This window comes from Nuphar pumila, chromosome 2 (assembly GCF_984573655.1).
Source record: "Nuphar pumila chromosome 2, dmNupPumi1.hap1.1, whole genome shotgun sequence".
Lineage (NCBI taxonomy): Eukaryota > Viridiplantae > Streptophyta > Magnoliopsida > Nymphaeales > Nymphaeaceae > Nuphar > Nuphar pumila.
Genome location: NC_143250.1, coordinates 79,828,088 through 79,840,413, shown reverse-complemented (window position 1 = coordinate 79,840,413; position 12,326 = coordinate 79,828,088). Strand labels below are relative to the sequence as shown.

Sequence of the window (12,326 nt, the reverse complement as noted above, 5' to 3'; positions counted from 1 at the left end):
AGAATTCAATCACATTTTTGGATCTCAGACTTCAGATCCACTCCATTTTAGGATCCAGAACCCAAGTCCATCTTGGATTTCAAATCTCGGATCCCTTTTTTAGGATCCGGAATCAGATTCCAATTCTAGATTTCAATTCCATTTCCGGATCTAATCTTAAACTCTTAAATCCATTTCTATTCTTAAATACCATTTGATTTCCTCAGTCCATTCTAATTTCAAACTTCAAAGTCTAAATTCAATTCCATCTCAAGTATTCATTTCCTTTTCTAAATTCAAGTTCAAAATTCAGAGTCCATCTCCGACTTTGAAACTTCATTTCCTTTCATTTCAAAGCTTCAAGTCATTCTTTCTCATTTATTCTTCCAAATCCTAATTTACTTCAAAAACTTAGAATTTCTCTGATTTATCTCAATCTCTAAGTTAAATTCAATCATTTCTTCATTCCTTTACCAAGTTCATCTCAGAATACTTGGAAATTTTCAAAACATCTTTCAAAAGGAGCATACATTCTTGCATTGCACAAGCATGATTCTTTGTGCATTTAGAGTTAGAATAAATTCTTAGATTATATTTAGGCAAAGCAAAAAGCATAGATTCGATCCTTGGTTCGATTACCCCTGGTAAAGGCGCCAGGAACGGTCGAACCTCGTACCGACGAGCGAATCCCGTCTCTCCATTTTCCCGCAATATTTTCAAAAACGGAGGCGAGTTAAATTTCTAAATATTTTCAAATAAAGGTCAAGTGAGACCGCGCAAAATAGTTCATCTTCTCTCTCTTTCTTTCTTTCTTTTCTCTTCTCTCTTTTTTTTCTTTCTTTTATTCTTCTCCCTTCAAAAGGGAGGAGAATAGAGGTTAGAAAAGGGAAAGAGAAGGAAGAGAGAGAAAACCACAAGAGAGGAAAAATTTTGCGATGATCACACAGCCGAACCAGGTTTGTCTGGGCAGGTGATGGGCCTGTTCGGTCCAGTCGACTCATGTGTTCTAAAAAAAAAGAAAAGAACACCTTATGTATATCTATGTTAATCTAGAATTTTACACAGGTTGATGCTGATTTTATACACATATAACTACTCAGGTGTAGGTGCATAATTGATTCATATATGTTGATGGATTAGCAACATATTGGATTATTGTTTATGTATTCTGTCATGCCCATTTACATTGTGATCAAAATACATAGGTTATGTAAAGTTGTTGGGCATACATTTGTGAAATCAATGTAAATATATATCCTATGCTGAGTTAAAAATGTTAACACCTAGCTGTTTTCTTATGCATGAGTCTACATGGAATTGGAATGTGTCTACATGTGAATGGTTGCATGAGTGGGCACATAGTTGATGTCAGGTAGTGTAGGCCCAGCTGATTGGGCGCGGTTGGGCAGATAAGTACAACTAAAAATACCAAATATTTTGTGGATGGCAAATTAGTTTGTGTTTGCATAAGAAAAATTTTCCAGACTATGTATGTACAGTTTGTACTTGGACAAAGGCTAAACTTGCACGTCATGAAGTTCAATTTTGTATACTTCTTGTGTTTCATTGAATATGAAACAAAAGATTTACTTAGCATGTTAATTTCCATAAATTTTTTGCTTGTATTAGACCAGCATCATACATGCTAAAGGATGAAACTTTTTACTTGATATAATATGTTGAATCAAGGTAATATTGCAAGGCTGCGTCTTATGTGTATGCATACATTAAATTGATGAGTTTGGCATGTGCGTCATTACTTGAATATTCATATGGTTGATTAAAAGGTCTATTGCATGAAAGCATGCATGTGACATGAACATGTGAGTTAAATCATGCATTTGACATGATTATGCTAATCGAATGAAAGCATGCAATGAATGTGAAGTTGTGAACTCATGCACATGCATATGCATATTATTGTTTTATACACATCCCTAAATGGCTTGTATGAATGTGCAATTGGAAAGCATGTAATTTATTTCATATATGGTATATTGTTATGGTTTTTGCATATAATGCATTGATGATCAAAATGAATCATCGTGGGTTGGTGGGCATTGAGCCTTGGTTTGCTCCTTCTTTATTTATTTTAAATGCATCACAAAAATTACATTAATATTGTTGCACTGTATTATATTGTTCTATGTTGTTCTATGTTGTTCTATGGGTGGTGATCCCGTGATGGTTTTTGCAGGAGAATATGTGACCTATTACCTTTGCTTTGGCATGCTAAATTGTAAAACTTGATAATTGGTTTTTATTAAAAAGATAATGATAAAGAACAGTGTAATATATGTTTTGAGATCTCTCATCGAAAGAATGAAAATCTTAGAGTTTCGATTTTGGGGGACCACGAGGATACAAAAACTTTATGTGCATTATTGATTACCCCTAAACCCGATATTGAGGTTCTTTCTCCTGACCACAATTTTAGGAAGAGTCTGTCACTTTACTTGGGGATGGTGTGTAGACACAGCTGTTGTTTTGGTATACCAAGAAAGTAGCACTATTGGATGTAGAGGTCTTTAGTGTCTCGATATTAGATATTGAGGTCTAATGTTTTGAAGGTGATTCGATCGAGGGTTAAGTTTGAAACTCAATAATAAAATACAACTTATGTGCTAAGTTATCTTGGGGACCCTACTTGACTTTGAGAAATTTTACTCGTTTGGTATATCTGCGGGAAACGTTAATAAAAAGAAGAACTTAAATTGTGTGCATTTAATAGAAACATGTATATGAAAAGAAGATTCTAATAAAAGATAATAATTTACTCATGCATTGCACTAAAATCATGCATATTTCTACTATGCATTAGATCATGCATATTTAATTTTTTTCTTAATTGTGATATGTTGGTGAATGCATAATGTTGTTCCTTAATGCATGTTAAATATTTGTATTACTTAATTTGTGATTCATGTTGTTTATTAAATATTTTTCCATGCTTAATAATTGTTTTTTATTACATGAATAGTTAATTGAATTATGAATTTGTTATAATTGCATCCATCTAAAATATTGCATAAATCGTATTTATATCCTTTTTATTTGTTTGTTTCATTAGAGGGATTCATATGCATGATTTTTTTGAATTCTGATACCCTACTTTTTGTATTTTTCGCAACCTCAGATGCTTAGTGAGGTGACTTGCTTCTAAGAGGAGCTACGAGGGGACTACACGAGTGTTTGGCAAATTCATTTGGATAGCGTGACTCTTCTTTGTGCTTTATTTACAGTTTATTTACTTATGTTTCAAATTATATACATTTGAATAAATAAAGTTTAATTTGGTTTGGTATGAAAGATGAGTATAAGATCTCTTATGGTGGTAGTTGTGTTTTAACTGTAAGGCCCCAGGTCTCTAGGAATGTTCCCGCACTTGTTAAAAAAACAAAATTTACCACTTTTTCATAGGCACGAGGTCATTACATTGACCCCAAGTTCAACCCATGCATAATTGTTCCAAATTGACTAAAGTCTGTGCTTAGGTGGACATAGTTCCACCACTACTCAAGAACTCAGAAATAGCTTCTTTATGATGAGTCTATGCAGCATGTTTTAGAACAAACATTGATTGATTCTGACTTGACCTAGCGCATATTCTCATTTGATAGTCAACTTAAGGTCTTTTTATTTAAAAAGGAGAATGATTTGTAGGATGGTTAGAGGAAAATGAACATTTTTTCTTTTTTTTCGACAGAAAACTAGGGTTAGATTATACAACCATACCATTTGGGGTACGAACTTGCAACGTCCCAACACTACAAGAAAATTGTTAATTAGCGACGGAAATTAGCGACGGATTTTTTCCGTCGCTAATTAGCGACAGATTAGCTAGAGATAGAATCTGTCGCTAATTCGCGACGGATTAGCGAAGAAACAAATTTTATCGCTAATCTGTCGCTACTTAGCGACGGATTAGCGACTAAATTTTTTGTCGCTACTTTTTATTACAAGAACACCATTTTAGCGATGGATTTAGAGAGGGAACTCTGTCGTCGCTAATCCGTCGCTAATTAGCGACGGATTAGCGACAGTATATATTTCGTCGCGGTTTTTGTATTTTGATTTAGCGACGGCTTAGCGACAGAATGTTTCTGTCGCTAAGCCGTCGCTAAATATCGCGTAAATCCCTAATCCCATCCCTCTTTCTCTTTTTCCTGTTTCGTTGTATTGCTCCCGCCCGCCGCCCGTCGGCTCTCGCCACCGTCCGGCCGCCGCCGCCGCCGCCTCGCCGACGATCCTCGCTGCCGACCTCCCTGCTTGGCTAGCGGCTACGCCAGGGACTCCGAGCACCGGCGACCCGCCGCCGACCTCTTCCTCCTCCCTGCTGTTCCTCTATGGCTGCTGCCGGGAGGTGTTGTCTCCCCTTCGTCGGCGACTCGCAACCGGCGTCCTCAGCCGCCGACGACCGACGATCCTCCCTGCAGCCACCTCTTCGCCTCCGCTCTGAGTTCCGGCGACCCAGTGGCCCCCGAGCTTCGCTCCAGGTCTCCCCCTCTCTGCTGTCGACTGCGCCTGCCACCGGCGACCTCGCCAGCCGCCGCTCCCCGTGCTTTCCGGCAGGGGGGTCGACCCCCTGCGTTTCCGGCAGGGGGTGTCGACCCCCTGCCGGAAAGGCATGGGGGGTCGACCCCCTGCGTTTCCGGCAGGGGTGGTCGACCCCCTGCCGGAAAGGCATGGGTGGTCGACCCCCTGCCGAAAACGCAGGGGGTCGACCCCCTGCGTTTGTATTTTCTCATCCATTTTATTGCTTTTGTGAGGCGTTGCATTCTTTGGTTGATACCAATGGATGTGTCAACAAAAGCATAAATCAAATTCGTTTTGAATTTGCAATGCAGACCATTCAATTTTGTGAAAAATGGCTACACCCTTGTAGTCATTAAGGTTTGATTACTTTCATTTGCTTTTTGAAGTTTTCTGATTTATTTCAATCTGTTGCTTCTCTTACCCATTTCATTTTGAGCTTCCTTGGCTTACGCTAGTAGGTTGGTTCATGCAGAGAAGCATATACCAATTCCCTATAAGAATGCCACTGTTAAACAACTTGTTGTGATTCTGTAGCATCACGTTACCTGTCTCCTGGTACAATCATGTAATCTATCTGTTTTGATACTTAATGGTAGTTTTATTATTGTTAAAAATGGTAATGAAGAAAATTAATTGAGCTAGAGTGCCACTATCAGTTCGCAATAAACTGTTCATAGTGTGTTGAATAACATGCCCATAAATGAGTTTGGCGACAGGACTTTGATATGTGCTTATATTTTTCTGAGCGTGAAACTATGATGGTATATTGTTAGTACCACTACCATCTGAACTTTCTTTCTACTTTGTAATTCGTATGTTTTCGCCAACTACAGTGTTGCATTTCTTTTGGGTGCAATGTTGGATATTTATTGGTTGAATGCATGACTAATCCAATTTGGCCATCTAGCCAATCCTTCTCCTTGCCCCATCCCCTAACAATCCATGGCGACATGCTTTAGGATACGAGTTGCCATTTGATTTTAATAGCTTGGAATTTGGTTGTATCAGCCTAACAACCTCCTTTGAAGAGGCCTCTACAATTAGGTAATGTATAATGCTTAAAAATTTTTGTTGAAAGGAGTTGGGCCAGGAAAGCTGCTGATCAAGATTTCAAATGCCCATTCTATGCCTCAGATTTGACATGGAGTTAGTTACAAACTGATTGGATGAGTTCATAAACCCACAGGTTTGGTTCTTTGGTCTAGGCCCGACCAAATTATCATCCTTGGGATCATTGGATTCACTTTGTGCTGGATGCACCACAATAAATCATCAATGTAATCTATCAAAATTGGGTTGTCAAATAAGGAAGACCAATCTGGTTTTCATGGATGACATTGACATTTGGAAATGTCGATTGCATTTTAGGCTCTGTTTGGGAGGCATTGAGATGGACACGCCATTTCCTTGTGATTTCAAAATAAGGTTTTATTGCAATACTTGGTGTGAATGATTAAAAATTTTATTTCAATGTATTGTAATACTTGATACGAATGATTCGAATGCATTGTAATACTTGATGTGAATGATTTCAATTATCTGAATGTATTATAATTTATGCAATTAACGAATGATTTGAATTAGTGCAATACTTGATGTCAATGATGTGAATTATTTGAATGCATTGCAATGCTTGATGTGAATGACTTGAATGCATTGTAATACTTGATGTGAATTATTTGAATGTATTGTATGACGTATGTTATTTGTTAGAATATGGTTCGTGGAGGTTATAGTGGTCGCTCATCCAGTAGTAGCCAGGCTCAACCTTCATCTTCACGGGCTCCTGTGATAGGTATATCATATAACTAATTAGATGCTTGATTAGTTCAAATGCACATTCTGAGAACTTGGTGTGTATTTTTTTACAGATGATGTTGCGCCTGTACACGACCCACCTACACCAGTTGATCGCACAAGTCAACAGCCAACACAGGAAACAGGGTCTTCTCAGGCTGGCACAAGAAGACTCATTCGAATAGTGTATATCGATAATCGACCGTAAGTATTTTGTTTTCAATTATTGCATATCTTTTAAATATTTTATATTGATATTTACTGTGTAACAATTCATGTGCAGCACGAGGTTTGAGCCACAAGAAGTAGTACGGGAGATTAGGAATTCACTTCTTCAACATCTACCAGGACCAGTTGCTCAATGGAAAGAGTACCCAAAGGAGGTATTAGACAGATTGTGGTCCTCATTCATGGTATACAGTTGTTCCTCATAGTTAATGTGTTTTATATTTAATTTATTTAAGCAATGTCTACTAACTTTCTGAAAATATTTGTAGGCTTCGAATCGCTTTGCAACTACGGTGGAAGAAAATGATGCAAGGAAGGTGTGGCAAAAGGTGGCTGCCAATCGATTTGCAGACATGCTGCACACTATGAAGACTGCAGCAAAAAAAGCATCTGGCGTAGTAGATGATCCATTACTGTGGAAGGGCCATAGTCCTATTACTATCAGGAGAGATTACTGGGATGAAATGTGCGATATGTGGGCGGGAGATGCATTTAAAAATCGCTCTGCGAAGGCTTCACAAAATCGATCGAAGATGCCCGAAGCCCATCTACACACAGGTGGATCTAAGACATTTGGGAGCCACCTAAAGAAAATGGTAACTCATCAATATATAATATTAATTTTATAAGTATTGTTGCAAATTTGTGTACTAAATCTTTTGTCATTTAACTTCGCAGGAAGCAGAAAAAGGAGGCAGTGTACCATATAAGAATGTGTTTGTAGAAACACATAAACGGAAGACCACGGGAGTCTTCGTATCAGAGAAGGCGAGAACGACAACGGTATGTATTAATTCTATTAATAATCATTGCAATATATATGCAAGTCATCATAATGTTATCATTAATTATTAATGAATACTTTAAACATTATTTTGTAGGAGGCATATGAGCAACAAATGGTAGAGCGATATGGCGAAGACGCTACTCAGCATCCATCATTTGATCCTACAGCATGGGTGACTGCAGCAGGTGAACCCAAAAAAGGTCGCGTGTTCGGGTTTGGGAGTAATATGAACACTTCACCAGTTATTGGTTCTTCCAGTTACGGCTCACCAACTTCTTGCGCCGACATAAGCTCCAAGCAGCCGACTATTCTTTCCGGTGATGATGTACGCGAGATCATTAATGAATCACTGAATAACTACTTCCAATACACCGTCGCCCCCTTTCTCCGAAATGAGATCAAGGCCGCTGTTCAGGATAGGGGATCTTCGATTCCAGGTCCCTCTCAGGTATAATCACATATATAGTTTTTTTGACTGTCTTAAGGCACATCTGAGCATGGTAGAATCACATATAGAGTTTTTCTAGATGCCTTAGAACACATATGAACATGCTATAATCACATGTTCAATTTTTTTACTGCCTTAGCACACATATGAGCATGATAGAATCACATATATATATATATATATATATTTAACTTTTTGTCTGTCTTAGAGCACATATGAGCATGATAGAATCACATATAAAGTTTTTTTTATTGCATTAGAACACATAAGCATGCTATAATCACATATTCAGTTTTTTTACTGCCTAAGAACACATATGAGCATATTATAATCACATATTCTGTTTTTTGACTGCCTTAGCACACATATGAACATGCTATAATAACATATAGAGTTTTTTAACTGCCTTAGAACACATATGAACATGTTATATATCATTTATGATAGAATCACATATAAAATTTTTTGCTTTGCCTGCCTTAGAGCACATATGAGCATGCTATATTCACATATTCAATTTTTTTACTGCCTTAGCACACATACGAGCATGATCGAATCACATATATAGTTTTTTGCCTGCCTTAAAGCACATCTGAGCATGGTAGAATCACATATAGAGTTTTTTTATATGCCTTAGAACACATATGAACATGCTATAATCACATATTCAATTTTTTGACTGCCTTAGCACACATATGAGCATGATAGAATCACATATAGAGTTTTTTTATTGCCTTAGATCACACATGAGCACATGATAGAATCACATATAGTGTGTAATTTATTTCATTATATTTTGTTTATCAATACTGACTGTTCTTTTCTTATGTAGGCTGCTAGCGATAATCAGGGTAGTGGAGCTGAAGGGACAGATAAAGACAATGAACAAGAAGACGCACAAAATCTTGGCGATGATTAGAGGACTGTGTTGAAGAAGTTCTATTTTTTTTATTTTTCCTAATTGTAATTGTTGAATTGTAAATAATTAAACTTCTTAGTTTTAAGGTGGAACGATTAATTATTATAGATACTTGTTATATGAATTTTTTTGTGTGGTTTGTTTTTTATTTACAGGAAATATAAATTGTACAGTTCTCAGTAATTAATTTTTAAATAATTTTTTTTTGATTTTTTTTCGTTTTTGCGACGGATTAGCGACGGATGATTCCGTCGCTATTCATATTAATCTAGCGACGGCTTAGCGACGGAATTAAATCCGTCGCCACGCCGTGGTCGCCGTTTAGTACCGGCGGATTGGCGACGGAATATAGCGCTCGTTATTCCATCGCAATTAGCGACGGACTTGGCGACGGAATTATTCCGTCGCCAGTTAGCGTCGAAATATTCGCGACGTAAGCATACTGTCGCCGCGTTGTCGCTAATCCGTCGCTAACATGGTTAGCGACGGATTAGCGACGGAATGTGGTCGTCGCTAATCTACTGCTTTGTTGTAGTGCAACACAAGGTGAACATTATTCTTTAGCTTGTTATTTTTTTTATTTGTTTTTCTTCTCTCTTGATTTTCGACAGTCACTGTTCCTAACTAGAAGCCTAGACTTAAGTTAGTAGGTCCAGCTTTATTTTTTATTAGTGGCAGGTTAAAGCAAATTTTTTTTTTTAAACCCACGTTTTCTCACAACCCATTGAATCATCTCCTTTTATAACCAATTGATTTGCAGTATACTAAATAGTTGTCTTAGGAATGATGAAAACATGTATGCTATATATGGTCAGCAGATGTAGTAGTTGATGCTCAGTATTAAATCAACAAAGCCTTATCAAAGAAATATTTTTGGTGTCATTCATGTCAGCAACGTTCTCATGCAAGCGTGCTTCGATTATCTTGGGATTTTAGGAACTAATCGAACGAAGGCAGTAAATCCAACGTCCTCATTTTTTGAAATGTGCAGTGAATCCCAAATTGCTTCCGAGAGAGAGAGAGAGAGAGAGAGAGAGAGAGAGATCCCCCGGTCATGATTCCAACAGTGGGTCAGTTCAACCGTAGCATTTTAGTATATCAGATTCTGCTTTGAGCTAGCAATTTCAACGGTATGTAATAGGCTGCCCAATGTTCACGGTTCTTAAGAAACAGTGCATTGCCTTGAAAGCAAATCATAGAAGCTGTTGAGATGCTTTTTTATAAGGATATGCTCATACGGTTACATCTCCTACTGATAACTGTTTCTCAGAAACCAAATGAGCCACATAGGTTTTAGATAACTCAAATGAAGTTCAGAAAGATAACTCAAATGACGTTATAAGAAGTCGGATTCGATCATTAGTATCGTGAGCCAACCGCGTAACCAATATTATCGTTTTTGATAGGTCTACCAAAAACGATAATTGTTATCATTTGCTATCATTTGTTAGTTGTTTTATTATCATGTCTAACCGTGTAAGTCGATATTCTACAGTGAAAATCGAGTTTATCTTGTTCTTTATTCTTTCACTTTTGTTAACATTTACCCTCTTATAACAAAAGTAGTACACCAACACGCAGGGGATCACTAGGATTCCAGCAGTTTAAGTTGCACATACAAATATAAAAGGCTCATGAGAATAAATTTTGTAAGCTTTTAATCCTCACTGTGCCAAAAAGAAAGCCCGATTAGTTGATGATCTGCATAAACCTTAAAATGAAAAGTCCAAGTAGTATGATGAAAAAGAGACTAGACTCCCGTGCTGGTGTTATAACAGGGAATATAATTAAATTTTACCATTTAATGTCCAACCAATAACTCGTTTATCATGATATTTTAATGAGTTGTTGAGAGGACTAACTCTAACTAAATGAACCAATTAATTGGTGAATCAAGAACTTCAACCAACCTTCACGTGCTCATGGATCACCTCACAATCTTGGAGGAAGCGTTTAATGCAAGAATAAGCACCATTAGCATGCGTAAGGAGTCTATAGATAGACTCCAACGAACCATGCATTAGGCGTGATTAAGAATATGGTGATGAGGATCGTTTGGTATGGGGGCAACTCTTAAAAGTCACCAAGTTGACAAGGCGTCAGGGTTTGAAACTCACTGTCGTACACTTCCTTTGCTACAAGGTGTGTGTGTGTTGTGTGTGTGTGTGTGTGGTGGGCGGTACCCTCTCTGAAGACGGATGAGGTGGTTTCACAAAATACAAATCACCACCGTCCATGACTTCAATCACGACCATTGGTTGTGAAAAAACGATGACATCAGCACTTTTGGTGGGCTCCACTGGACGGTGGTTATTTCAAACCATAAAAAATTGTGTTTCATCGAATCACAAAAAAAAATGTGTATTATCAAATCACTTGATCCGTTCTCAACCATTTCTAGTGGGGAAGGATCTGGGGTTTTATGCCCAGTAACTTGGTGAGCGACATGTTTTTTTTTTTTTCTTTCTTTCTATTATCAAACTAGTTTAATAAAAATAAAACAAGATCAAACTAGTGCAACTTAATTCCTTTTTCTCATCCAACAAAATCTTACAATGCAAACACCCAGGTGGTATCCCATGTGGTAAGCGGGGTCCTATGCCAAGCTGAAGGCTCAGGTTCGAATCCTATGCCACATTGGGATTAAGAGATATCCGGTAGGGGTCTGCTGCCTAACCCCAGCTTGCCTTGCGAAAAAGAAAAAAAAATCTTAATGTTCCATCCATTAAGATTTTGATATTGTCCTAAAATTAAATACAAAAATCACAGTTAAAAGGGGAAACCACGATGACGTATTGTACTTCCTCAAGTCAATGATGTAATGCCGTGAATTTTGTATTTATTTTAGGATAGAAGAAAAAAAAATACTCAAAAACAAAATAATAATGTGACAAATAAGTCACATCATCACCCACCCACAAGCCGACAAGTGTCCACACGTGCGCACCAGCGAGGGCGCAGAAGCCACAGGTTGCACGTGCGAACCACGATGAGCGGTGAGAAAGAGATAGATGATGATGCTTCGGTGACGTTGATTAACGGAAAAGATATCGCCACGTGTGCAACTTTGATTAAAAACTCTTTTTTTTCTCAGCCGACACTCCTGGTCGTCCTTTTTCTCCATAAAACTGGGCTAACGAAAGCACCAAAAACTAAAAAACAAAAGGGTATTTACGCTTTGATTGTGGGTATTTTAGTCTATAAGCTAAACGAGCTAGCACCGAAGGTGAACGCGTAAAGAGACGAGTCACATTAGAGCCAGAGGCACGTCCCGTCAGAAGCGCCTTTGCATGTCATTTATCTTAAAAATGAACGACACCCAATAAAACAATAACAAAAACCCATTGTGAGCCGTTCATTTTAAACCATTTCCGATGCCGTCCATCCGAAATATGAACGACACCGAAAACAATCGCACGTGGATAGGCATGCGTGCGTCCTCCATCTATTCGGACAGGAGGGTGACAGAGTGGGACCCAGCAATGAATTCAACCAATAGCAATGCGACAACGCCTCCATGCGAGGTGGGCCCAGGAAGGATGTGACGGTGGGGAAGGTGAGTGACTGGGACGCTGGTGGGGCCCGGACCGTAGTAGCACACGTGTTGTGGGGGCACAACCTGTTAAATACTA

General features: G+C 38.1%; 1 long non-coding RNA gene across 1 annotated transcript; it reads left to right on the top strand.

Moving 5' to 3' along the window:
- Nucleotides 1-7,622: 7,622 nt before the first annotated feature.
- LOC149845810 (uncharacterized) lies at nucleotides 7,623-8,802 on the top strand. The gene is made up of 2 exons (XR_016430476.1): nucleotides 7,623-7,775; nucleotides 8,608-8,802. It is a non-coding gene; the product is annotated as an uncharacterized LOC149845810 (long non-coding RNA).
- Nucleotides 8,803-12,326: the final 3,524 nt, after the last annotated feature.